The sequence below is a fragment of the Schistocerca gregaria genome, chromosome 2 (assembly GCF_023897955.1).
Source record: "Schistocerca gregaria isolate iqSchGreg1 chromosome 2, iqSchGreg1.2, whole genome shotgun sequence".
Taxonomy (NCBI): domain Eukaryota; kingdom Metazoa; phylum Arthropoda; class Insecta; order Orthoptera; family Acrididae; genus Schistocerca; species Schistocerca gregaria.
Genome location: NC_064921.1, coordinates 810,949,800 through 810,971,769, shown reverse-complemented (window position 1 = coordinate 810,971,769; position 21,970 = coordinate 810,949,800). Strand labels below are relative to the sequence as shown.

General features: G+C 52.0%; 45 non-coding genes across 45 annotated transcripts; 36 read left to right on the top strand and 9 right to left on the bottom strand.

The window, feature by feature from the left end:
• Positions 1-214: 214 nt before the first annotated feature.
• On the bottom strand, positions 215-286 carry Trnag-ucc (transfer RNA glycine (anticodon UCC)). Its single transcript has one exon. It is a non-coding gene; the product is annotated as a tRNA-Gly (tRNA).
• Positions 287-617: 331 nt separating this feature from the next.
• On the top strand, positions 618-688 carry Trnag-gcc (transfer RNA glycine (anticodon GCC)). Its single transcript has one exon. It is a non-coding gene; the product is annotated as a tRNA-Gly (tRNA).
• Positions 689-981: 293 nt separating this feature from the next.
• On the top strand, positions 982-1,054 carry Trnam-cau (transfer RNA methionine (anticodon CAU)). Its single transcript has one exon. It is a non-coding gene; the product is annotated as a tRNA-Met (tRNA).
• A 456-nt stretch (positions 1,055-1,510) lies between these two features.
• Positions 1,511-1,582, top strand: Trnae-uuc (transfer RNA glutamic acid (anticodon UUC)). Its single transcript has one exon. It is a non-coding gene; the product is annotated as a tRNA-Glu (tRNA).
• Positions 1,583-1,839: 257 nt separating this feature from the next.
• On the top strand, positions 1,840-1,913 carry Trnai-aau (transfer RNA isoleucine (anticodon AAU)). Its single transcript has one exon. It is a non-coding gene; the product is annotated as a tRNA-Ile (tRNA).
• Positions 1,914-2,644: 731 nt separating this feature from the next.
• Trnag-ucc (transfer RNA glycine (anticodon UCC)) lies at positions 2,645-2,716 on the bottom strand. Its single transcript has one exon. It is a non-coding gene; the product is annotated as a tRNA-Gly (tRNA).
• A 331-nt stretch (positions 2,717-3,047) lies between these two features.
• On the top strand, positions 3,048-3,118 carry Trnag-gcc (transfer RNA glycine (anticodon GCC)). Its single transcript has one exon. It is a non-coding gene; the product is annotated as a tRNA-Gly (tRNA).
• Positions 3,119-3,411: 293 nt separating this feature from the next.
• Positions 3,412-3,484, top strand: Trnam-cau (transfer RNA methionine (anticodon CAU)). Its single transcript has one exon. It is a non-coding gene; the product is annotated as a tRNA-Met (tRNA).
• Positions 3,485-3,940: 456 nt separating this feature from the next.
• Positions 3,941-4,012, top strand: Trnae-uuc (transfer RNA glutamic acid (anticodon UUC)). Its single transcript has one exon. It is a non-coding gene; the product is annotated as a tRNA-Glu (tRNA).
• Positions 4,013-4,269: 257 nt separating this feature from the next.
• Positions 4,270-4,343, top strand: Trnai-aau (transfer RNA isoleucine (anticodon AAU)). The gene has a single exon. It is a non-coding gene; the product is annotated as a tRNA-Ile (tRNA).
• A 741-nt stretch (positions 4,344-5,084) lies between these two features.
• Positions 5,085-5,156, bottom strand: Trnag-ucc (transfer RNA glycine (anticodon UCC)). The gene has a single exon. It is a non-coding gene; the product is annotated as a tRNA-Gly (tRNA).
• Positions 5,157-5,487: 331 nt separating this feature from the next.
• On the top strand, positions 5,488-5,558 carry Trnag-gcc (transfer RNA glycine (anticodon GCC)). Its single transcript has one exon. It is a non-coding gene; the product is annotated as a tRNA-Gly (tRNA).
• Positions 5,559-5,851: 293 nt separating this feature from the next.
• On the top strand, positions 5,852-5,924 carry Trnam-cau (transfer RNA methionine (anticodon CAU)). Its single transcript has one exon. It is a non-coding gene; the product is annotated as a tRNA-Met (tRNA).
• A 456-nt stretch (positions 5,925-6,380) lies between these two features.
• Trnae-uuc (transfer RNA glutamic acid (anticodon UUC)) lies at positions 6,381-6,452 on the top strand. The gene has a single exon. It is a non-coding gene; the product is annotated as a tRNA-Glu (tRNA).
• Positions 6,453-6,709: 257 nt separating this feature from the next.
• Positions 6,710-6,783, top strand: Trnai-aau (transfer RNA isoleucine (anticodon AAU)). Its single transcript has one exon. It is a non-coding gene; the product is annotated as a tRNA-Ile (tRNA).
• Positions 6,784-7,524: 741 nt separating this feature from the next.
• Trnag-ucc (transfer RNA glycine (anticodon UCC)) lies at positions 7,525-7,596 on the bottom strand. Its single transcript has one exon. It is a non-coding gene; the product is annotated as a tRNA-Gly (tRNA).
• A 331-nt stretch (positions 7,597-7,927) lies between these two features.
• Positions 7,928-7,998, top strand: Trnag-gcc (transfer RNA glycine (anticodon GCC)). The gene has a single exon. It is a non-coding gene; the product is annotated as a tRNA-Gly (tRNA).
• A 293-nt stretch (positions 7,999-8,291) lies between these two features.
• Trnam-cau (transfer RNA methionine (anticodon CAU)) lies at positions 8,292-8,364 on the top strand. The gene has a single exon. It is a non-coding gene; the product is annotated as a tRNA-Met (tRNA).
• A 456-nt stretch (positions 8,365-8,820) lies between these two features.
• On the top strand, positions 8,821-8,892 carry Trnae-uuc (transfer RNA glutamic acid (anticodon UUC)). Its single transcript has one exon. It is a non-coding gene; the product is annotated as a tRNA-Glu (tRNA).
• Positions 8,893-9,149: 257 nt separating this feature from the next.
• On the top strand, positions 9,150-9,223 carry Trnai-aau (transfer RNA isoleucine (anticodon AAU)). Its single transcript has one exon. It is a non-coding gene; the product is annotated as a tRNA-Ile (tRNA).
• Positions 9,224-9,964: 741 nt separating this feature from the next.
• On the bottom strand, positions 9,965-10,036 carry Trnag-ucc (transfer RNA glycine (anticodon UCC)). Its single transcript has one exon. It is a non-coding gene; the product is annotated as a tRNA-Gly (tRNA).
• Positions 10,037-10,367: 331 nt separating this feature from the next.
• Trnag-gcc (transfer RNA glycine (anticodon GCC)) lies at positions 10,368-10,438 on the top strand. The gene has a single exon. It is a non-coding gene; the product is annotated as a tRNA-Gly (tRNA).
• Positions 10,439-10,731: 293 nt separating this feature from the next.
• On the top strand, positions 10,732-10,804 carry Trnam-cau (transfer RNA methionine (anticodon CAU)). The gene has a single exon. It is a non-coding gene; the product is annotated as a tRNA-Met (tRNA).
• A 456-nt stretch (positions 10,805-11,260) lies between these two features.
• Trnae-uuc (transfer RNA glutamic acid (anticodon UUC)) lies at positions 11,261-11,332 on the top strand. The gene has a single exon. It is a non-coding gene; the product is annotated as a tRNA-Glu (tRNA).
• A 257-nt stretch (positions 11,333-11,589) lies between these two features.
• On the top strand, positions 11,590-11,663 carry Trnai-aau (transfer RNA isoleucine (anticodon AAU)). The gene has a single exon. It is a non-coding gene; the product is annotated as a tRNA-Ile (tRNA).
• Positions 11,664-12,404: 741 nt separating this feature from the next.
• Trnag-ucc (transfer RNA glycine (anticodon UCC)) lies at positions 12,405-12,476 on the bottom strand. The gene has a single exon. It is a non-coding gene; the product is annotated as a tRNA-Gly (tRNA).
• A 331-nt stretch (positions 12,477-12,807) lies between these two features.
• Trnag-gcc (transfer RNA glycine (anticodon GCC)) lies at positions 12,808-12,878 on the top strand. Its single transcript has one exon. It is a non-coding gene; the product is annotated as a tRNA-Gly (tRNA).
• Positions 12,879-13,171: 293 nt separating this feature from the next.
• Positions 13,172-13,244, top strand: Trnam-cau (transfer RNA methionine (anticodon CAU)). Its single transcript has one exon. It is a non-coding gene; the product is annotated as a tRNA-Met (tRNA).
• A 456-nt stretch (positions 13,245-13,700) lies between these two features.
• Trnae-uuc (transfer RNA glutamic acid (anticodon UUC)) lies at positions 13,701-13,772 on the top strand. Its single transcript has one exon. It is a non-coding gene; the product is annotated as a tRNA-Glu (tRNA).
• A 257-nt stretch (positions 13,773-14,029) lies between these two features.
• Positions 14,030-14,103, top strand: Trnai-aau (transfer RNA isoleucine (anticodon AAU)). The gene has a single exon. It is a non-coding gene; the product is annotated as a tRNA-Ile (tRNA).
• A 741-nt stretch (positions 14,104-14,844) lies between these two features.
• Trnag-ucc (transfer RNA glycine (anticodon UCC)) lies at positions 14,845-14,916 on the bottom strand. Its single transcript has one exon. It is a non-coding gene; the product is annotated as a tRNA-Gly (tRNA).
• A 331-nt stretch (positions 14,917-15,247) lies between these two features.
• On the top strand, positions 15,248-15,318 carry Trnag-gcc (transfer RNA glycine (anticodon GCC)). The gene has a single exon. It is a non-coding gene; the product is annotated as a tRNA-Gly (tRNA).
• Positions 15,319-15,611: 293 nt separating this feature from the next.
• Positions 15,612-15,684, top strand: Trnam-cau (transfer RNA methionine (anticodon CAU)). The gene has a single exon. It is a non-coding gene; the product is annotated as a tRNA-Met (tRNA).
• Positions 15,685-16,140: 456 nt separating this feature from the next.
• Positions 16,141-16,212, top strand: Trnae-uuc (transfer RNA glutamic acid (anticodon UUC)). The gene has a single exon. It is a non-coding gene; the product is annotated as a tRNA-Glu (tRNA).
• A 257-nt stretch (positions 16,213-16,469) lies between these two features.
• On the top strand, positions 16,470-16,543 carry Trnai-aau (transfer RNA isoleucine (anticodon AAU)). Its single transcript has one exon. It is a non-coding gene; the product is annotated as a tRNA-Ile (tRNA).
• A 741-nt stretch (positions 16,544-17,284) lies between these two features.
• Trnag-ucc (transfer RNA glycine (anticodon UCC)) lies at positions 17,285-17,356 on the bottom strand. The gene has a single exon. It is a non-coding gene; the product is annotated as a tRNA-Gly (tRNA).
• A 331-nt stretch (positions 17,357-17,687) lies between these two features.
• On the top strand, positions 17,688-17,758 carry Trnag-gcc (transfer RNA glycine (anticodon GCC)). The gene has a single exon. It is a non-coding gene; the product is annotated as a tRNA-Gly (tRNA).
• A 293-nt stretch (positions 17,759-18,051) lies between these two features.
• On the top strand, positions 18,052-18,124 carry Trnam-cau (transfer RNA methionine (anticodon CAU)). Its single transcript has one exon. It is a non-coding gene; the product is annotated as a tRNA-Met (tRNA).
• A 456-nt stretch (positions 18,125-18,580) lies between these two features.
• Positions 18,581-18,652, top strand: Trnae-uuc (transfer RNA glutamic acid (anticodon UUC)). Its single transcript has one exon. It is a non-coding gene; the product is annotated as a tRNA-Glu (tRNA).
• A 257-nt stretch (positions 18,653-18,909) lies between these two features.
• On the top strand, positions 18,910-18,983 carry Trnai-aau (transfer RNA isoleucine (anticodon AAU)). The gene has a single exon. It is a non-coding gene; the product is annotated as a tRNA-Ile (tRNA).
• A 741-nt stretch (positions 18,984-19,724) lies between these two features.
• Positions 19,725-19,796, bottom strand: Trnag-ucc (transfer RNA glycine (anticodon UCC)). The gene has a single exon. It is a non-coding gene; the product is annotated as a tRNA-Gly (tRNA).
• Positions 19,797-20,127: 331 nt separating this feature from the next.
• Trnag-gcc (transfer RNA glycine (anticodon GCC)) lies at positions 20,128-20,198 on the top strand. The gene has a single exon. It is a non-coding gene; the product is annotated as a tRNA-Gly (tRNA).
• A 293-nt stretch (positions 20,199-20,491) lies between these two features.
• On the top strand, positions 20,492-20,564 carry Trnam-cau (transfer RNA methionine (anticodon CAU)). Its single transcript has one exon. It is a non-coding gene; the product is annotated as a tRNA-Met (tRNA).
• A 456-nt stretch (positions 20,565-21,020) lies between these two features.
• Trnae-uuc (transfer RNA glutamic acid (anticodon UUC)) lies at positions 21,021-21,092 on the top strand. Its single transcript has one exon. It is a non-coding gene; the product is annotated as a tRNA-Glu (tRNA).
• Positions 21,093-21,349: 257 nt separating this feature from the next.
• On the top strand, positions 21,350-21,423 carry Trnai-aau (transfer RNA isoleucine (anticodon AAU)). Its single transcript has one exon. It is a non-coding gene; the product is annotated as a tRNA-Ile (tRNA).
• Positions 21,424-21,970: the final 547 nt, after the last annotated feature.

Genomic DNA, 21,970 nt, shown 5'->3' with positions numbered 1-21,970 from the left:
CCTCGCCATACCTCTCTCAGTCGTTTCGCGTGCTTGTCCTTCTGATATAGGCCGATTGGAGAGCGTCAGCTCTCGCGTCAGCCGAGACAAGTCGAGACTCAAGCGGAATCGACGCACACAATATAGGGTGGCCTGCAGCCAGTAAGAGGAGGAAAGAAACATTAATTTAATGACGCGTGGCAAAAGTACTCATACGCAGAAGTAAAACGCAGGCTGCGGTGGCCGGGAATCGAACCCGGATCAACTGCTTGGAAGGCAACTATGCTGACCATTACACCACCACCGCACGGTTTTCTTCCGCGCACGCCGCGCTGTGTCTGCTTCCCGCCTGTCGGCGGCGGCTGAAGGTGGTCGCAGCAGCAGGCGCATTACGGGGTAGGCGAGCGCATCCAGACAGCGTCTCTACGCACATTTCGCGTCCTTTGGCAAGAGTCGTCGCGTGCGTGCGCCGCAACACTACTTAGACGATCGCGTTCGGGCGTCATTTTTAAGCAGTGCAGCGCAGGATTCAGCGTTTGTAGCATTCTCTCGAGAGGATGCCACGGCGCTGGACGGCAGTCCCACTTTCCCTTCAGACGTCTGCCGCGGAAAGCACAAGGAAGCTGCAAACTAGCTGAGCATCGGTGGTTCAGTGGTAGAATGCTCGCCTGCCACGCGGGCGGCCCGGGTTCGATTCCCGGCCGATGCATCATTTTGTTTTTTCCCCGATAGTGGAGCTGCGTGTCCTTCGCACTCGAAGTGCGTGGGCCACGAGAATGAACCGCGGGATTCCGTGTGGAAACAACCAAACACGCAGCGCGCACGTCTTCTCGTTTGGACTCCTGCGTGCTATTGTGCATACTGGCGTCGGCCTATCATCGCAAGTTGCCTGCAGCGCCGGGAATGCACGTGTAGTAACAGAAAAAATGAGCCAGCAAGTGCAGACTCTCTACCACTAGTATTTGCTACTTGCCGAGATACCAGAAGGTTTGGCCATCACGTGCCTCGGTAGCGCAGTAGGCAGCGCGTAAGTCTCATAATCTTAAGGTCGTGAGTTCGATCCTCACCCGGGGCATTTAATTTACTTCCGTTCACAGCTAAATTGACGGCTCTGGGGTTGCGAAGGAGCAAAACAGCTTGTAGTTTGTTATCCATAAGGCTTCAACAACTCAGCGTGAAAATGCTTACTTCCCGTTATTACTACTTGCAGTTCTTTTGTGAAATTTTCAAGAAAAAATGTACTAGTAATAAAACTGAATTTCGTATGATATAACATGTAAAGTCACACAGTGTATGACCTGCTATATAATGACAGGCTGCAGGTCTTTACTTGCGAAATAAGTAAATAAATATTACTACTCACAGCTTTGCTTTTCCTCCTACCCCTGTAACAACGAGGCCAAAAGCAACGGACTGTGACTTTTGCCATGCGCGCCTCGGCATGGGAGAGCGAAAAGATGCTCGCAAACAGGGAAAGTGCGACACGGAAAGCCAGTGGAGGGGGTGTAAACCCCAAAAATAAGCGTGCGCGTCCGGTGTGGTCTAGTGGCTAGGATACCTGGCTTTCACCCAGGAGGCCCGGGTTCGATTCCCGGTACCGGAATGTAATTTTTTCGGAACAAATCACGACAAGTTTGGACCCTGCGAAATGCTGTTTCACGTCCTCCTCGCGTTATAGCTACTGGTTCATAAGCGTGAGCTGAAAACAGTCGAGAGAAACGGGCACGCAATGAAATTACTACGAGCAGCGGAATAAAGGGAGAAGAGACCCTGGTCCACTGTTGGACTGCTACCATAGAAATGTTACCTGTAAATACGCAGAGCCACTCCCTCTAAGCGCTGGAAGACAGAGTGCACCGAGGCCCGTTAGCTCAGTTGGTTAGAGCGTCGTGCTAATAACGCGAAGGTCGTGGGTTCGATCCCCCCACGGGCCACTTCGATTTTACTACTTCAAAAAGGCAACGCCGATTTCCCCGGGCAAGTATGGTGACAAAGAAATCGTCACATTGTGTGGGAGCTGATAGGGGACCCGAAAGCGACTTGTCGGGACGCGCTAAAACACTTCACAGGTCACAGCACGCTGAACACACAGTTTGTCGTCCGATCACCGCTACTGCGCGACGCTGGGCGTTGTCAGTGCTTGGGCGGGTGACCGCCTGCGAACACAGGGCGCTGCCGACAGTTTCAATTCGTATTTCTCTTTTCTCGTCGGTTTCGGAGCTGCAGCGCTATTCGGTCTAGGGCACTGGCGCCACGTTTTGCCTCTCGGTATGCCAAGTCGCGCCGTGCGGCCACAGTGAAATGAAGGAGCGTGTTGTAAAATTTTCAACAAAGAAAAAAAGAAATGTGCTAGTAATAAAACTGAATTTGTCTGACAGAACATGTAAAATCACACAATGCACGATAACAGGCAGCAGGTCTTTACTTGAGGCATAAGTAATGTTGTGCCCGCCTCGCCATACCTCTCTCAGTCGTTTCGCGTGCTTGTCCTTCTGATATAGGCCGATTGGAGAGCGTCAGCTCTCGCGTCAGCCGAGACAAGTCGAGACTCAAGCGGAATCGACGCACACAATATAGGGTGGCCTGCAGCCAGTAAGAGGAGGAAAGAAACATTAATTTAATGACGCGTGGCAAAAGTACTCATACGCAGAAGTAAAACGCAGGCTGCGGTGGCCGGGAATCGAACCCGGATCAACTGCTTGGAAGGCAACTATGCTGACCATTACACCACCACCGCACGGTTTTCTTCCGCGCACGCCGCGCTGTGTCTGCTTCCCGCCTGTCGGCGGCGGCTGAAGGTGGTCGCAGCAGCAGGCGCATTACGGGGTAGGCGAGCGCATCCAGACAGCGTCTCTACGCACATTTCGCGTCCTTTGGCAAGAGTCGTCGCGTGCGTGCGCCGCAACACTACTTAGACGATCGCGTTCGGGCGTCATTTTTAAGCAGTGCAGCGCAGGATTCAGCGTTTGTAGCATTCTCTCGAGAGGATGCCACGGCGCTGGACGGCAGTCCCACTTTCCCTTCAGACGTCTGCCGCGGAAAGCACAAGGAAGCTGCAAACTAGCTGAGCATCGGTGGTTCAGTGGTAGAATGCTCGCCTGCCACGCGGGCGGCCCGGGTTCGATTCCCGGCCGATGCATCATTTTGTTTTTTCCCCGATAGTGGAGCTGCGTGTCCTTCGCACTCGAAGTGCGTGGGCCACGAGAATGAACCGCGGGATTCCGTGTGGAAACAACCAAACACGCAGCGCGCACGTCTTCTCGTTTGGACTCCTGCGTGCTATTGTGCATACTGGCGTCGGCCTATCATCGCAAGTTGCCTGCAGCGCCGGGAATGCACGTGTAGTAACAGAAAAAATGAGCCAGCAAGTGCAGACTCTCTACCACTAGTATTTGCTACTTGCCGAGATACCAGAAGGTTTGGCCATCACGTGCCTCGGTAGCGCAGTAGGCAGCGCGTAAGTCTCATAATCTTAAGGTCGTGAGTTCGATCCTCACCCGGGGCATTTAATTTACTTCCGTTCACAGCTAAATTGACGGCTCTGGGGTTGCGAAGGAGCAAAACAGCTTGTAGTTTGTTATCCATAAGGCTTCAACAACTCAGCGTGAAAATGCTTACTTCCCGTTATTACTACTTGCAGTTCTTTTGTGAAATTTTCAAGAAAAAATGTACTAGTAATAAAACTGAATTTCGTATGATATAACATGTAAAGTCACACAGTGTATGACCTGCTATATAATGACAGGCTGCAGGTCTTTACTTGCGAAATAAGTAAATAAATATTACTACTCACAGCTTTGCTTTTCCTCCTACCCCTGTAACAACGAGGCCAAAAGCAACGGACTGTGACTTTTGCCATGCGCGCCTCGGCATGGGAGAGCGAAAAGATGCTCGCAAACAGGGAAAGTGCGACACGGAAAGCCAGTGGAGGGGGTGTAAACCCCAAAAATAAGCGTGCGCGTCCGGTGTGGTCTAGTGGCTAGGATACCTGGCTTTCACCCAGGAGGCCCGGGTTCGATTCCCGGTACCGGAATGTAATTTTTTCGGAACAAATCACGACAAGTTTGGACCCTGCGAAATGCTGTTTCACGTCCTCCTCGCGTTATAGCTACTGGTTCATAAACGTGAGCTGAAAACAGTCGAGAGAAACGGGCACGCAATGAAATTACTACGAGCAGCGGAATAAAGGGAGAAGAGACCCTGGTCCACTGTTGGACTGCTACCATAGAAATGTTACCTGTAAATACGCAGAGCCACTCCGTCTAAGCGCTGGAAGACGGAGTGCACCGAGGCCCGTTAGCTCAGTTGGTTAGAGCGTCGTGCTAATAACGCGAAGGTCGTGGGTTCGATCCCCCCACGGGCCACTTCGATTTTACTACTTCAAAAAGGCAACGCCGATTTCCCCGGGCAAGTATGGTGACAAAGAAATCGTCACATTGTGTGGGAGCTGATAGGGGACCCGAAAGCGACTTGTCGGGACGCGCTAAAACACTTCACAGGTCACAGCACGCTGAACACACAGTTTGTCGTCCGATCACCGCTACTGCGCGACGCTGGGCGTTGTCAGTGCTTGGGCGGGTGACCGCCTGCGAACACAGGGCGCTGCCGACAGTTTCAATTCGTATTTCTCTTTTCTCGTCGGTTTCGGAGCTGCAGCGCTATTCGGTCTAGGGCACTGGCGCCACGTTTTGCCTCTCGGTATGCCAAGTCGCGCCGTGCGGCCACAGTGAAATGAAGGAGCGTGTTGTAAAATTTTCAACAAAGAAAAAAAGAAATGTGCTAGTAATAAAACTGAATTTGTCTGACAGAACATGTAAAATCACACAATGCACGATAACAGGCAGCAGGTCTTTACTTGAGGCATAAGTAATGTTGTGCCCGCCTCGCCATACCTCTCTCAGTCGTTTCGCGTGCTTGTCCTTCTGATATAGGCCGATTGGAGAGCGTCAGCTCTCGCGTCAGCCGAGCAAAGTCGAGACAAGTCGAGACTCAAGCGGAATCGACGCACACAATATAGGGTGGCCTGCAGCCAGTAAGAGGAGGAAAGAAACATTAATTTAATGACGCGTGGCAAAAGTACTCATACGCAGAAGTAAAACGCAGGCTGCGGTGGCCGGGAATCGAACCCGGATCAACTGCTTGGAAGGCAACTATGCTGACCATTACACCACCACCGCACGCTTTTCTTCCGCGCACGCCGCGCTGTGTCTGCTTCCCGCCTGTCGGCGGCGGCTGAAGGTGGTCGCAGCAGCAGGCGCATTACGGGGTAGGCGAGCGCATCCAGACAGCGTCTCTACGCACATTTCGCGTCCTTTGGCAAGAGTCGTCGCGTGCGTGCGCCGCAACACTACTTAGACGATCGCGTTCGGGCGTCATTTTTAAGCAGTGCAGCGCAGGATTCAGCGTTTGTAGCATTCTCTCGAGAGGATGCCACGGCGCTGGACGGCAGTCCCACTTTCCCTTCAGACGTCTGCCGCGGAAAGCACAAGGAAGCTGCAAACTAGCTGAGCATCGGTGGTTCAGTGGTAGAATGCTCGCCTGCCACGCGGGCGGCCCGGGTTCGATTCCCGGCCGATGCATCATTTTGTTTTTTCCCCGATAGTGGAGCTGCGTGTCCTTCGCACTCGAAGTGCGTGGGCCACGAGAATGAACCGCGGGATTCCGTGTGGAAACAACCAAACACGCAGCGCGCACGTCTTCTCGTTTGGACTCCTGCGTGCTATTGTGCATACTGGCGTCGGCCTATCATCGCAAGTTGCCTGCAGCGCCGGGAATGCACGTGTAGTAACAGAAAAAATGAGCCAGCAAGTGCAGACTCTCTACCACTAGTATTTGCTACTTGCCGAGATACCAGAAGGTTTGGCCATCACGTGCCTCGGTAGCGCAGTAGGCAGCGCGTAAGTCTCATAATCTTAAGGTCGTGAGTTCGATCCTCACCCGGGGCATTTAATTTACTTCCGTTCACAGCTAAATTGACGGCTCTGGGGTTGCGAAGGAGCAAAACAGCTTGTAGTTTGTTATCCATAAGGCTTCAACAACTCAGCGTGAAAATGCTTACTTCCCGTTATTACTACTTGCAGTTCTTTTGTGAAATTTTCAAGAAAAAATGTACTAGTAATAAAACTGAATTTCGTATGATATAACATGTAAAGTCACACAGTGTATGACCTGCTATATAATGACAGGCTGCAGGTCTTTACTTGCGAAATAAGTAAATAAATATTACTACTCACAGCTTTGCTTTTCCTCCTACCCCTGTAACAACGAGGCCAAAAGCAACGGACTGTGACTTTTGCCATGCGCGCCTCGGCATGGGAGAGCGAAAAGATGCTCGCAAACAGGGAAAGTGCGACACGGAAAGCCAGTGGAGGGGGTGTAAACCCCAAAAATAAGCGTGCGCGTCCGGTGTGGTCTAGTGGCTAGGATACCTGGCTTTCACCCAGGAGGCCCGGGTTCGATTCCCGGTACCGGAATGTAATTTTTTCGGAACAAATCACGACAAGTTTGGACCCTGCGAAATGCTGTTTCACGTCCTCCTCGCGTTATAGCTACTGGTTCATAAACGTGAGCTGAAAACAGTCGAGAGAAACGGGCACGCAATGAAATTACTACGAGCAGCGGAATAAAGGGAGAAGAGACCCTGGTCCACTGTTGGACTGCTACCATAGAAATGTTACCTGTAAATACGCAGAGCCACTCCGTCTAAGCGCTGGAAGACGGAGTGCACCGAGGCCCGTTAGCTCAGTTGGTTAGAGCGTCGTGCTAATAACGCGAAGGTCGTGGGTTCGATCCCCCCACGGGCCACTTCGATTTTACTACTTCAAAAAGGCAACGCCGATTTCCCCGGGCAAGTATGGTGACAAAGAAATCGTCACATTGTGTGGGAGCTGATAGGGGACCCGAAAGCGACTTGTCGGGACGCGCTAAAACACTTCACAGGTCACAGCACGCTGAACACACAGTTTGTCGTCCGATCACCGCTACTGCGCGACGCTGGGCGTTGTCAGTGCTTGGGCGGGTGACCGCCTGCGAACACAGGGCGCTGCCGACAGTTTCAATTCGTATTTCTCTTTTCTCGTCGGTTTCGGAGCTGCAGCGCTATTCGGTCTAGGGCACTGGCGCCACGTTTTGCCTCTCGGTATGCCAAGTCGCGCCGTGCGGCCACAGTGAAATGAAGGAGCGTGTTGTAAAATTTTCAACAAAGAAAAAAAGAAATGTGCTAGTAATAAAACTGAATTTGTCTGACAGAACATGTAAAATCACACAATGCACGATAACAGGCAGCAGGTCTTTACTTGAGGCATAAGTAATGTTGTGCCCGCCTCGCCATACCTCTCTCAGTCGTTTCGCGTGCTTGTCCTTCTGATATAGGCCGATTGGAGAGCGTCAGCTCTCGCGTCAGCCGAGCAAAGTCGAGACAAGTCGAGACTCAAGCGGAATCGACGCACACAATATAGGGTGGCCTGCAGCCAGTAAGAGGAGGAAAGAAACATTAATTTAATGACGCGTGGCAAAAGTACTCATACGCAGAAGTAAAACGCAGGCTGCGGTGGCCGGGAATCGAACCCGGATCAACTGCTTGGAAGGCAACTATGCTGACCATTACACCACCACCGCACGGTTTTCTTCCGCGCACGCCGCGCTGTGTCTGCTTCCCGCCTGTCGGCGGCGGCTGAAGGTGGTCGCAGCAGCAGGCGCATTACGGGGTAGGCGAGCGCATCCAGACAGCGTCTCTACGCACATTTCGCGTCCTTTGGCAAGAGTCGTCGCGTGCGTGCGCCGCAACACTACTTAGACGATCGCGTTCGGGCGTCATTTTTAAGCAGTGCAGCGCAGGATTCAGCGTTTGTAGCATTCTCTCGAGAGGATGCCACGGCGCTGGACGGCAGTCCCACTTTCCCTTCAGACGTCTGCCGCGGAGAGCACAAGGAAGCTGCAAACTAGCTGAGCATCGGTGGTTCAGTGGTAGAATGCTCGCCTGCCACGCGGGCGGCCCGGGTTCGATTCCCGGCCGATGCATCATTTTGTTTTTTCCCCGATAGTGGAGCTGCGTGTCCTTCGCACTCGAAGTGCGTGGGCCACGAGAATGAACCGCGGGATTCCGTGTGGAAACAACCAAACACGCAGCGCGCACGTCTTCTCGTTTGGACTCCTGCGTGCTATTGTGCATACTGGCGTCGGCCTATCATCGCAAGTTGCCTGCAGCGCCGGGAATGCACGTGTAGTAACAGAAAAAATGAGCCAGCAAGTGCAGACTCTCTACCACTAGTATTTGCTACTTGCCGAGATACCAGAAGGTTTGGCCACCACGTGCCTCGGTAGCGCAGTAGGCAGCGCGTAAGTCTCATAATCTTAAGGTCGTGAGTTCGATCCTCACTCGGGGCATTTAATTTACTTCCGTTCACAGCTAAATTGACGGCTCTGGGGTTGCGAAGGAGCAAAACAGCTTGTAGTTTGTTATCCATAAGGCTTCAACAACTCAGCGTGAAAATGCTTACTTCCCGTTATTACTACTTGCAGTTCTTTTGTGAAATTTTCAAGAAAAAATGTACTAGTAATAAAACTGAATTTCGTATGATATAACATGTAAAGTCACACAGTGTATGACCTGCTATATAATGACAGGCTGCAGGTCTTTACTTGCGAAATAAGTAAATAAATATTACTACTCACAGCTTTGCTTTTCCTCCTACCCCTGTAACAACGAGGCCAAAAGCAACGGACTGTGACTTTTGCCATGCGCGCCTCGGCATGGGAGAGCGAAAAGATGCTCGCAAACAGGGAAAGTGCGACACGGAAGGCCAGTGGAGGGGGTGTAAACCCCAAAAATAAGCGTGCGCGTCCGGTGTGGTCTAGTGGCTAGGATACCTGGCTTTCACCCAGGAGGCCCGGGTTCGATTCCCGGTACCGGAATGTAATTTTTTCGGAACAAATCACGACAAGTTTGGACCCTGCGAAATGCTGTTTCACGTCCTCCTCGCGTTATAGCTACTGGTTCATAAACGTGAGCTGAAAACAGTCGAGAGAAACGGGCACGCAATGAAATTACTACGAGCAGCGGAATAAAGGGAGAAGAGACCCTGGTCCACTGTTGGACTGCTACCATAGAAATGTTACCTGTAAATACGCAGAGCCACTCCGTCTAAGCGCTGGAAGACGGAGTGCACCGAGGCCCGTTAGCTCAGTTGGTTAGAGCGTCGTGCTAATAACGCGAAGGTCGTGGGTTCGATCCCCCCACGGGCCACTTCGATTTTACTACTTCAAAAAGGCAACGCCGATTTCCCCGGGCAAGTATGGTGACAAAGAAATCGTCACATTGTGTGGGAGCTGATAGGGGACCCGAAAGCGACTTGTCGGGACGCGCTAAAACACTTCACAGGTCACAGCACGCTGAACACACAGTTTGTCGTCCGATCACCGCTACTGCGCGACGCTGGGCGTTGTCAGTGCTTGGGCGGGTGACCGCCTGCGAACACAGGGCGCTGCCGACAGTTTCAATTCGTATTTCTCTTTTCTCGTCGGTTTCGGAGCTGCAGCGCTATTCGGTCTAGGGCACTGGCGCCACGTTTTGCCTCTCGGTATGCCAAGTCGCGCCGTGCGGCCACAGTGAAATGAAGGAGCGTGTTGTAAAATTTTCAACAAAGAAAAAAAGAAATGTGCTAGTAATAAAACTGAATTTGTCTGACAGAACATGTAAAATCACACAATGCACGATAACAGGCAGCAGGTCTTTACTTGAGGCATAAGTAATGTTGTGCCCGCCTCGCCATACCTCTCTCAGTCGTTTCGCGTGCTTGTCCTTCTGATATAGGCCGATTGGAGAGCGTCAGCTCTCGCGTCAGCCGAGCAAAGTCGAGACAAGTCGAGACTCAAGCGGAATCGACGCACACAATATAGGGTGGCCTGCAGCCAGTAAGAGGAGGAAAGAAACATTAATTTAATGACGCGTGGCAAAAGTACTCATACGCAGAAGTAAAACGCAGGCTGCGGTGGCCGGGAATCGAACCCGGATCAACTGCTTGGAAGGCAACTATGCTGACCATTACACCACCACCGCACGCTTTTCTTCCGCGCACGCCGCGCTGTGTCTGCTTCCCGCCTGTCGGCGGCGGCTGAAGGTGGTCGCAGCAGCAGGCGCATTACGGGGTAGGCGAGCGCATCCAGACAGCGTCTCTACGCACATTTCGCGTCCTTTGGCAAGAGTCGTCGCGTGCGTGCGCCGCAACACTACTTAGACGATCGCGTTCGGGCGTCATTTTTAAGCAGTGCAGCGCAGGATTCAGCGTTTGTAGCATTCTCTCGAGAGGATGCCACGGCGCTGGACGGCAGTCCCACTTTCCCTTCAGACGTCTGCCGCGGAAAGCACAAGGAAGCTGCAAACTAGCTGAGCATCGGTGGTTCAGTGGTAGAATGCTCGCCTGCCACGCGGGCGGCCCGGGTTCGATTCCCGGCCGATGCATCATTTTGTTTTTTCCCTGATAGTGGAGCTGCGTGTCCTTCGCACTCGAAGTGCGTGGGCCACGAGAATGAACCGCGGGATTCCGTGTGGAAACAACCAAACACGCAGCGCGCACGTCTTCTCGTTTGGACTCCTGCGTGCTATTGTGCATACTGGCGTCGGCCTATCATCGCAAGTTGCCTGCAGCGCCGGGAATGCACGTGTAGTAACAGAAAAAATGAGCCAGCAAGTGCAGACTCTCTACCACTAGTATTTGCTACTTGCCGAGATACCAGAAGGTTTGGCCATCACGTGCCTCGGTAGCGCAGTAGGCAGCGCGTAAGTCTCATAATCTTAAGGTCGTGAGTTCGATCCTCACCCGGGGCATTTAATTTACTTCCGTTCACAGCTAAATTGACGGCTCTGGGGTTGCGAAGGAGCAAAACAGCTTGTAGTTTGTTATCCATAAGGCTTCAACAACTCAGCGTGAAAATGCTTACTTCCCGTTATTACTACTTGCAGTTCTTTTGTGAAATTTTCAAGAAAAAATGTACTAGTAATAAAACTGAATTTCGTATGATATAACATGTAAAGTCACACAGTGTATGACCTGCTATATAATGACAGGCTGCAGGTCTTTACTTGCGAAATAAGTAAATAAATATTACTACTCACAGCTTTGCTTTTCCTCCTACCCCTGTAACAACGAGGCCAAAAGCAACGGACTGTGACTTTTGCCATGCGCGCCTCGGCATGGGAGAGCGAAAAGATGCTCGCAAACAGGGAAAGTGCGACACGGAAGGCCAGTGGAGGGGGTGTAAACCCCAAAAATAAGCGTGCGCGTCCGGTGTGGTCTAGTGGCTAGGATACCTGGCTTTCACCCAGGAGGCCCGGGTTCGATTCCCGGTACCGGAATGTAATTTTTTCGGAACAAATCACGACAAGTTTGGACCCTGCGAAATGCTGTTTCACGTCCTCCTCGCGTTATAGCTACTGGTTCATAAACGTGAGCTGAAAACAGTCGAGAGAAACGGGCACGCAATGAAATTACTACGAGCAGCGGAATAAAGGGAGAAGAGACCCTGGTCCACTGTTGGACTGCTACCATAGAAATGTTACCTGTAAATACGCAGAGCCACTCCGTCTAAGCGCTGGAAGACGGAGTGCACCGAGGCCCGTTAGCTCAGTTGGTTAGAGCGTCGTGCTAATAACGCGAAGGTCGTGGGTTCGATCCCCCCACGGGCCACTTCGATTTTACTACTTCAAAAAGGCAACGCCGATTTCCCCGGGCAAGTATGGTGACAAAGAAATCGTCACATTGTGTGGGAGCTGATAGGGGACCCGAAAGCGACTTGTCGGGACGCGCTAAAACACTTCACAGGTCACAGCACGCTGAACACACAGTTTGTCGTCCGATCACCGCTACTGCGCGACGCTGGGCGTTGTCAGTGCTTGGGCGGGTGACCGCCTGCGAACACAGGGCGCTGCCGACAGTTTCAATTCGTATTTCTCTTTTCTCGTCGGTTTCGGAGCTGCAGCGCTATTCGGTCTAGGGCACTGGCGCCACGTTTTGCCTCTCGGTATGCCAAGTCGCGCCGTGCGGCCACAGTGAAATGAAGGAGCGTGTTGTAAAATTTTCAACAAAGAAAAAAAGAAATGTGCTAGTAATAAAACTGAATTTGTCTGACAGAACATGTAAAATCACACAATGCACGATAACAGGCAGCAGGTCTTTACTTGAGGCATAAGTAATGTTGTGCCCGCCTCGCCATACCTCTCTCAGTCGTTTCGCGTGCTTGTCCTTCTGATATAGGCCGATTGGAGAGCGTCAGCTCTCGCGTCAGCCGAGCAAAGTCGAGACAAGTCGAGACTCAAGCGGAATCGACGCACACAATATAGGGTGGCCTGCAGCCAGTAAGAGGAGGAAAGAAACATTAATTTAATGACGCGTGGCAAAAGTACTCATACGCAGAAGTAAAACGCAGGCTGCGGTGGCCGGGAATCGAACCCGGATCAACTGCTTGGAAGGCAACTATGCTGACCATTACACCACCACCGCACGCTTTTCTTCCGCGCACGCCGCGCTGTGTCTGCTTCCCGCCTGTCGGCGGCGGCTGAAGGTGGTCGCAGCAGCAGGCGCATTACGGGGTAGGCGAGCGCATCCAGACAGCGTCTCTACGCACATTTCGCGTCCTTTGGCAAGAGTCGTCGCGTGCGTGCGCCGCAACACTACTTAGACGATCGCGTTCGGGCGTCATTTTTAAGCAGTGCAGCGCAGGATTCAGCGTTTGTAGCATTCTCTCGAGAGGATGCCACGGCGCTGGACGGCAGTCCCACTTTCCCTTCAGACGTCTGCCGCGGAAAGCACAAGGAAGCTGCAAACTAGCTGAGCATCGGTGGTTCAGTGGTAGAATGCTCGCCTGCCACGCGGGCGGCCCGGGTTCGATTCCCGGCCGATGCATCATTTTGTTTTTTCCCTGATAGTGGAGCTGCGTGTCCTTCGCACTCGAAGTGCGTGGGCCACGAGAATGAACCGCGGGATTCCGTGTGGAAACAACCAAACACGCAGCGCGCACGTCTTCTCGTTTGGACTCCTGCGTGCTATTGTGCATACTGGCGTCGGCCTATCATCGCAAGTTGCCTGCAGCGCCGGGAATGCACGTGTAGTAACAGAAAAAATGAGCCAGCAAGTGCAGACTCTCTACCACTAGTATTTGCTACTTGCCGAGATACCAGAAGGTTTGGCCATCACGTGCCTCGGTAGCGCAGTAGGCAGCGCGTAAGTCTCATAATCTTAAGGTCGTGAGTTCGATCCTCACCCGGGGCATTTAATTTACTTCCGTTCACAGCTAAATTGACGGCTCTGGGGTTGCGAAGGAGCAAAACAGCTTGTAGTTTGTTATCCATAAGGCTTCAACAACTCAGCGTGAAAATGCTTACTTCCCGTTATTACTACTTGCAGTTCTTTTGTGAAATTTTCAAGAAAAAATGTACTAGTAATAAAACTGAATTTCGTATGATATAACATGTAAAGTCACACAGTGTATGACCTGCTATATAATGACAGGCTGCAGGTCTTTACTTGCGAAATAAGTAAATAAATATTACTACTCACAGCTTTGCTTTTCCTCCTACCCCTGTAACAACGAGGCCAAAAGCAACGGACTGTGACTTTTGCCATGCGCGCCTCGGCATGGGAGAGCGAAAAGATGCTCGCAAACAGGGAAAGTGCGACACGGAAGGCCAGTGGAGGGGGTGTAAACCCCAAAAATAAGCGTGCGCGTCCGGTGTGGTCTAGTGGCTAGGATACCTGGCTTTCACCCAGGAGGCCCGGGTTCGATTCCCGGTACCGGAATGTAATTTTTTCGGAACAAATCACGACAAGTTTGGACCCTGCGAAATGCTGTTTCACGTCCTCCTCGCGTTATAGCTACTGGTTCATAAACGTGAGCTGAAAACAGTCGAGAGAAACGGGCACGCAATGAAATTACTACGAGCAGCGGAATAAAGGGAGAAGAGACCCTGGTCCACTGTTGGACTGCTACCATAGAAATGTTACCTGTAAATACGCAGAGCCACTCCGTCTAAGCGCTGGAAGACGGAGTGCACCGAGGCCCGTTAGCTCAGTTGGTTAGAGCGTCGTGCTAATAACGCGAAGGTCGTGGGTTCGATCCCCCCACGGGCCACTTCGATTTTACTACTTCAAAAAGGCAACGCCGATTTCCCCGGGCAAGTATGGTGACAAAGAAATCGTCACATTGTGTGGGAGCTGATAGGGGACCCGAAAGCGACTTGTCGGGACGCGCTAAAACACTTCACAGGTCACAGCACGCTGAACACACAGTTTGTCGTCCGATCACCGCTACTGCGCGACGCTGGGCGTTGTCAGTGCTTGGGCGGGTGACCGCCTGCGAACACAGGGCGCTGCCGACAGTTTCAATTCGTATTTCTCTTTTCTCGTCGGTTTCGGAGCTGCAGCGCTATTCGGTCTAGGGCACTGGCGCCACGTTTTGCCTCTCGGTATGCCAAGTCGCGCCGTGCGGCCACAGTGAAATGAAGGAGCGTGTTGTAAAATTTTCAACAAAGAAAAAAAGAAATGTGCTAGTAATAAAACTGAATTTGTCTGACAGAACATGTAAAATCACACAATGCACGATAACAGGCAGCAGGTCTTTACTTGAGGCATAAGTAATGTTGTGCCCGCCTCGCCATACCTCTCTCAGTCGTTTCGCGTGCTTGTCCTTCTGATATAGGCCGATTGGAGAGCGTCAGCTCTCGCGTCAGCCGAGCAAAGTCGAGACAAGTCGAGACTCAAGCGGAATCGACGCACACAATATAGGGTGGCCTGCAGCCAGTAAGAGGAGGAAAGAAACATTAATTTAATGACGCGTGGCAAAAGTACTCATACGCAGAAGTAAAACGCAGGCTGCGGTGGCCGGGAATCGAACCCGGATCAACTGCTTGGAAGGCAACTATGCTGACCGTTACACCACCACCGCACGGTTTTCTTCCGCGCACGCCGCGCTGTGTCTGCTTCCCGCCTGTCGGCGGCGGCTGAAGGTGGTCGCAGCAGCAGGCGCATTACGGGGTAGGCGAGCGCATCCAGACAGCGTCTCTACGCACATTTCGCGTCCTTTGGCAAGAGTCGTCGCGTGCGTGCGCCGCAACACTACTTAGACGATCGCGTTCGGGCGTCATTTTTAAGCAGTGCAGCGCAGGATTCAGCGTTTGTAGCATTCTCTCGAGAGGATGCCACGGCGCTGGACGGCAGTCCCACTTTCCCTTCAGACGTCTGCCGCGGAAAGCACAAGGAAGCTGCAAACTAGCTGAGCATCGGTGGTTCAGTGGTAGAATGCTCGCCTGCCACGCGGGCGGCCCGGGTTCGATTCCCGGCCGATGCATCATTTTGTTTTTTCCCCGATAGTGGAGCTGCGTGTCCTTCGCACTCGAAGTGCGTGGGCCACGAGAATGAACCGCGGGATTCCGTGTGGAAACAACCAAACACGCAGCGCGCACGTCTTCTCGTTTGGACTCCTGCGTGCTATTGTGCATACTGGCGTCGGCCTATCATCGCAAGTTGCCTGCAGCGCCGGGAATGCACGTGTAGTAACAGAAAAAATGAGCCAACAAGTGCAGACTCTCTACCACTAGTATTTGCTACTTGCCGAGATACCAGAAGGTTTGGCCATCACGTGCCTCGGTAGCGCAGTAGGCAGCGCGTAAGTCTCATAATCTTAAGGTCGTGAGTTCGATCCTCACCCGGGGCATTTAATTTACTTCCGTTCACAGCTAAATTGACGGCTCTGGGGTTGCGAAGGAGCAAAACAGCTTGTAGTTTGTTATCCATAAGGCTTCAACAACTCAGCGTGAAAATGCTTACTTCCCGTTATTACTACTTGCAGTTCTTTTGTGAAATTTTCAAGAAAAAATGTACTAGTAATAAAACTGAATTTCGTATGATATAACATGTAAAGTCACACAGTGTATGACCTGCTATATAATGACAGGCTGCAGGTCTTTACTTGCGAAATAAGTAAATAAATATTACTACTCACAGCTTTGCTTTTCCTCCTACCCCTGTAACAACGAGGCCAAAAGCAACGGACTGTGACTTTTGCCATGCGCGCCTCGGCATGGGAGAGCGAAAAGATGCTCGCAAACAGGGAAAGTGCGACACGGAAAGCCAGTGGAGGGGGTGTAAACCCCAAAAATAAGCGTGCGCGTCCGGTGTGGTCTAGTGGCTAGGATACCTGGCTTTCACCCAGGAGGCCCGGGTTCGATTCCCGGTACCGGAATGTAATTTTTTCGGAACAAATCACGACAAGTTTGGACCCTGCGAAATGCTGTTTCACGTCCTCCTCGCGTTATAGCTACTGGTTCATAAACGTGAGCTGAAAACAGTCGAGAGAAACGGGCACGCAATGAAATTACTACGAGCAGCGGAATAAAGGGAGAAGAGACCCTGGTCCACTGTTGGACTGCTACCATAGAAATGTTACCTGTAAATACGCAGAGCCACTCCGTCTAAGCGCTGGAAGACGGAGTGCACCGAGGCCCGTTAGCTCAGTTGGTTAGAGCGTCGTGCTAATAACGCGAAGGTCGTGGGTTCGATCCCCCCACGGGCCACTTCGATTTTACTACTTCAAAAAGGCAACGCCGATTTCCCCGGGCAAGTATGGTGACAAAGAAATCGTCACATTGTGTGGGAGCTGATAGGGGACCCGAAAGCGACTTGTCGGGACGCGCTAAAACACTTCACAGGTCACAGCACGCTGAACACACAGTTTGTCGTCCGATCACCGCTACTGCGCGACGCTGGGCGTTGTCAGTGCTTGGGCGGGTGACCGCCTGCGAACACAGGGCGCTGCCGACAGTTTCAATTCGTATTTCTCTTTTCTCGTCGGTTTCGGAGCTGCAGCGCTATTCGGTCTAGGGCACTGGCGCCACGTTTTGCCTCTCGGTATGCCAAGTCGCGCCGTGCGGCCACAGTGAAATGAAGGAGCGTGTTGTAAAATTTTCAACAAAGAAAAAAAGAAATGTGCTAGTAATAAAACTGAATTTGTCTGACAGAACATGTAAAATCACACAATGCACGATAACAGGCAGCAGGTCTTTACTTGAGGCATAAGTAATGTTGTGCCCGCCTCGCCATACCTCTCTCAGTCGTTTCGCGTGCTTGTCCTTCTGATATAGGCCGATTGGAGAGCGTCAGCTCTCGCGTCAGCCGAGCAAAGTCGAGACAAGTCGAGACTCAAGCGGAATCGACGCACACAATATAGGGTGGCCTGCAGCCAGTAAGAGGAGGAAAGAAACATTAATTTAATGACGCGTGGCAAAAGTACTCATACGCAGAAGTAAAACGCAGGCTGCGGTGGCCGGGAATCGAACCCGGATCAACTGCTTGGAAGGCAACTATGCTGACCGTTACACCACCACCGCACGGTTTTCTTCCGCGCACGCCGCGCTGTGTCTGCTTCCCGCCTGTCGGCGGCGGCTGAAGGTGGTCGCAGCAGCAGGCGCATTACGGGGTAGGCGAGCGCATCCAGACAGCGTCTCTACGCACATTTCGCGTCCTTTGGCAAGAGTCGTCGCGTGCGTGCGCCGCAACACTACTTAGACGATCGCGTTCGGGCGTCATTTTTAAGCAGTGCAGCGCAGGATTCAGCGTTTGTAGCATTCTCTCGAGAGGATGCCACGGCGCTGGACGGCAGTCCCACTTTCCCTTCAGACGTCTGCCGCGGAAAGCACAAGGAAGCTGCAAACTAGCTGAGCATCGGTGGTTCAGTGGTAGAATGCTCGCCTGCCACGCGGGCGGCCCGGGTTCGATTCCCGGCCGATGCATCATTTTGTTTTTTCCCCGATAGTGGAGCTGCGTGTCCTTCGCACTCGAAGTGCGTGGGCCACGAGAATGAACCGCGGGATTCCGTGTGGAAACAACCAAACACGCAGCGCGCACGTCTTCTCGTTTGGACTCCTGCGTGCTATTGTGCATACTGGCGTCGGCCTATCATCGCAAGTTGCCTGCAGCGCCGGGAATGCACGTGTAGTAACAGAAAAAATGAGCCAGCAAGTGCAGACTCTCTACCACTAGTATTTGCTACTTGCCGAGATACCAGAAGGTTTGGCCATCACGTGCCTCGGTAGCGCAGTAGGCAGCGCGTAAGTCTCATAATCTTAAGGTCGTGAGTTCGATCCTCACCCGGGGCATTTAATTTACTTCCGTTCACAGCTAAATTGACGGCTCTGGGGTTGCGAAGGAGCAAAACAGCTTGTAGTTTGTTATCCATAAGGCTTCAACAACTCAGCGTGAAAATGCTTACTTCCCGTTATTACTACTTGCAGTTCTTTTGTGAAATTTTCAAGAAAAAATGTACTAGTAATAAAACTGAATTTCGTATGATATAACATGTAAAGTCACACAGTGTATGACCTGCTATATAATGACAGGCTGCAGGTCTTTACTTGCGAAACACTAGATCGCGTGTTCTACTCACAGCTTTGCTTTTCCTCCTACCCCTGTAACAACGAGGCCAAAAGCAACGGACTGTGACTTTTGCCATGCGCGCCTCGGCATGGGAGAGCGAAAAGATGCTCGCAAACAGGGAAAGTGCGACACGGAAAGCCAGTGGAGGGGGGTGTAAACCCCAAAAATAAGCGTGCGCGTCCGGTGTGGTCTAGTGGCTAGGATACCTGGCTTTCACCCAGGAGGCCCGGGTTCGATTCCCGGTACCGGAATGTAATTTTTTCGGAACAAATCACGACAAGTTTGGACCCTGCGAAATGCTGTTTCACGTCCTCCTCGCGTTATAGCTACTGGTTCATAAACGTGAGCTGAAAACAGTCGAGAGAAACGGGCACGCAATGAAATTACTACGAGCAGCGGAATAAAGGGAGAAGAGACCCTGGTCCACTGTTGGACTGCTACCATAGAAATGTTACCTGTAAATACGCAGAGCCACTCCGTCTAAGCGCTGGAAGACGGAGTGCACCGAGGCCCGTTAGCTCAGTTGGTTAGAGCGTCGTGCTAATAACGCGAAGGTCGTGGGTTCGATCCCCCCACGGGCCACTTCGATTTTACTACTTCAAAAAGGCAACGCCGATTTCCCCGGGCAAGTATGGTGACAAAGAAATCGTCACATTGTGTGGGAGCTGATAGGGGACCCGAAAGCGACTTGTCGGGACGCGCTAAAACACTTCACAGGTCACAGCACGCTGAACACACAGTTTGTCGTCCGATCACCGCTACTGCGCGACGCTGGGCGTTGTCAGTGCTTGGGCGGGTGACCGCCTGCGAACACAGGGCGCTGCCGACAGTTTCAATTCGTATTTCTCTTTTCTCGTCGGTTTCGGAGCTGCAGCGCTATTCGGTCTAGGGCACTGGCGCCACGTTTTGCCTCTCGGTATGCCAAGTCGCGCCGTGCGGCCACAGTGAAATGAAGGAGCGTGTTGTAAAATTTTCAACAAAGAAAAAAAGAAATGTGCTAGTAATAAAACTGAATTTGTCTGACAGAACATGTAAAATCACACAATGCACGATAACAGGCAGCAGGTCTTTACTTGAGGCATAAGTAATGTTGTGCCCGCCTCGCCATACCTCTCTCAGTCGTTTCGCGTGCTTGTCCTTCTGATATAGGCCGATTGGAGAGCGTCAGCTCTCGCGTCAGCCGAGCAAAGTCGAGACAAGTCGAGACTCAAGCGGAATCGACGCACACAATATAGGGTGGCCTGCAGCCAGTAAGAGGAGGAAAGAAACATTAATTTAATGACGCGTGGCAAAAGTACTCATACGCAGAAGTAAAACGCAGGCTGCGGTGGCCGGGAATCGAACCCGGATCAACTGCTTGGAAGGCAACTATGCTGACCATTACACCACCACCGCACGGTTTTCTTCCGCGCACGCCGCGCTGTGTCTGCTTCCCGCCTGTCGGCGGCGGCTGAAGGTGGTCGCAGCAGCAGGCGCATTACGGGGTAGGCGAGCGCATCCAGACAGCGTCTCTACGCACATTTCGCGTCCTTTGGCAAGAGTCGTCGCGTGCGTGCGCCGCAACACTACTTAGACGATCGCGTTCGGGCGTCATTTTTAAGCAGTGCAGCGCAGGATTCAGCGTTTGTAGCATTCTCTCGAGAGGATGCCACGGCGCTGGACGGCAGTCCCACTTTCCCTTCAGACGTCTGCCGCGGAGAGCACAAGGAAGCTGCAAACTAGCTGAGCATCGGTGGTTCAGTGGTAGAATGCTCGCCTGCCACGCGGGCGGCCCGGGTTCGATTCCCGGCCGATGCATCATTTTGTTTTTTCCCCGATAGTGGAGCTGCGTGTCCTTCGCACTCGAAGTGCGTGGGCCACGAGAATGAACCGCGGGATTCCGTGTGGAAACAACCAAACACGCAGCGCGCACGTCTTCTCGTTTGGACTCCTGCGTGCTATTGTGCATACTGGCGTCGGCCTATCATCGCAAGTTGCCTGCAGCGCCGGGAATGCACGTGTAGTAACAGAAAAAATGAGCCAGCAAGTGCAGACTCTCTACCACTAGTATTTGCTACTTGCCGAGATACCAGAAGGTTTGGCCATCACGTGCCTCGGTAGCGCAGTAGGCAGCGCGTAAGTCTCATAATCTTAAGGTCGTGAGTTCGATCCTCACCCGGGGCATTTAATTTACTTCCGTTCACAGCTAAATTGACGGCTCTGGGGTTGCGAAGGAGCAAAACAGCTTGTAGTTTGTTATCCATAAGGCTTCAACAACTCAGCGTGAAAATGCTTACTTCCCGTTATTACTACTTGCAGTTCTTTTGTGAAATTTTCAAGAAAAAATGTACTAGTAATAAAACTGAATTTCGTATGATATAACATGTAAAGTCACACAGTGTATGACCTGCTATATAATGACAGGCTGCAGGTCTTTACTTGCGAAATAAGTAAATAAATATTACTACTCACAGCTTTGCTTTTCCTCCTACCCCTGTAACAACGAGGCCAAAAGCAACGGACTGTGACTTTTGCCATGCGCGCCTCGGCATGGGAGAGCGAAAAGATGCTCGCAAACAGGGAAAGTGCGACACGGAAAGCCAGTGGAGGGGGTGTAAACCCCAAAAATAAGCGTGCGCGTCCGGTGTGGTCTAGTGGCTAGGATACCTGGCTTTCACCCAGGAGGCCCGGGTTCGATTCCCGGTACCGGAATGTAATTTTTTCGGAACAAATCACGACAAGTTTGGACCCTGCGAAATGCTGTTTCACGTCCTCCTCGCGTTATAGCTACTGGTTCATAAACGTGAGCTGAAAACAGTCGAGAGAAACGGGCACGCAATGAAATTACTACGAGCAGCGGAATAAAGGGAGAAGAGACCCTGGTCCACTGTTGGACTGCTACCATAGAAATGTTACCTGTAAATACGCAGAGCCACTCCGTCTAAGCGCTGGAAGACGGAGTGCACCGAGGCCCGTTAGCTCAGTTGGTTAGAGCGTCGTGCTAATAACGCGAAGGTCGTGGGTTCGATCCCCCCACGGGCCACTTCGATTTTACTACTTCAAAAAGGCAACGCCGATTTCCCCGGGCAAGTATGGTGACAAAGAAATCGTCACATTGTGTGGGAGCTGATAGGGGACCCGAAAGCGACTTGTCGGGACGCGCTAAAACACTTCACAGGTCACAGCACGCTGAACACACAGTTTGTCGTCCGATCACCGCTACTGCGCGACGCTGGGCGTTGTCAGTGCTTGGGCGGGTGACCGCCTGCGAACACAGGGCGCTGCCGACAGTTTCAATTCGTATTTCTCTTTTCTCGTCGGTTTCGGAGCTGCAGCGCTATTCGGTCTAGGGCACTGGCGCCACGTTTTGCCTCTCGGTATGCCAAGTCGCGCCGTGCGGCCACAGTGAAATGAAGGAGCGTGTTGTAAAATTTTCAACAAAGAAAAAAAGAAATGTGCTAGTAATAAAACTGAATTTGTCTGACAGAACATGTAAAATCACACAATGCACGATAACAGGCAGCAGGTCTTTACTTGAGGCATAAGTAATGTTGTGCCCGCCTCGCCATACCTCTCTCAGTCGTTTCGCG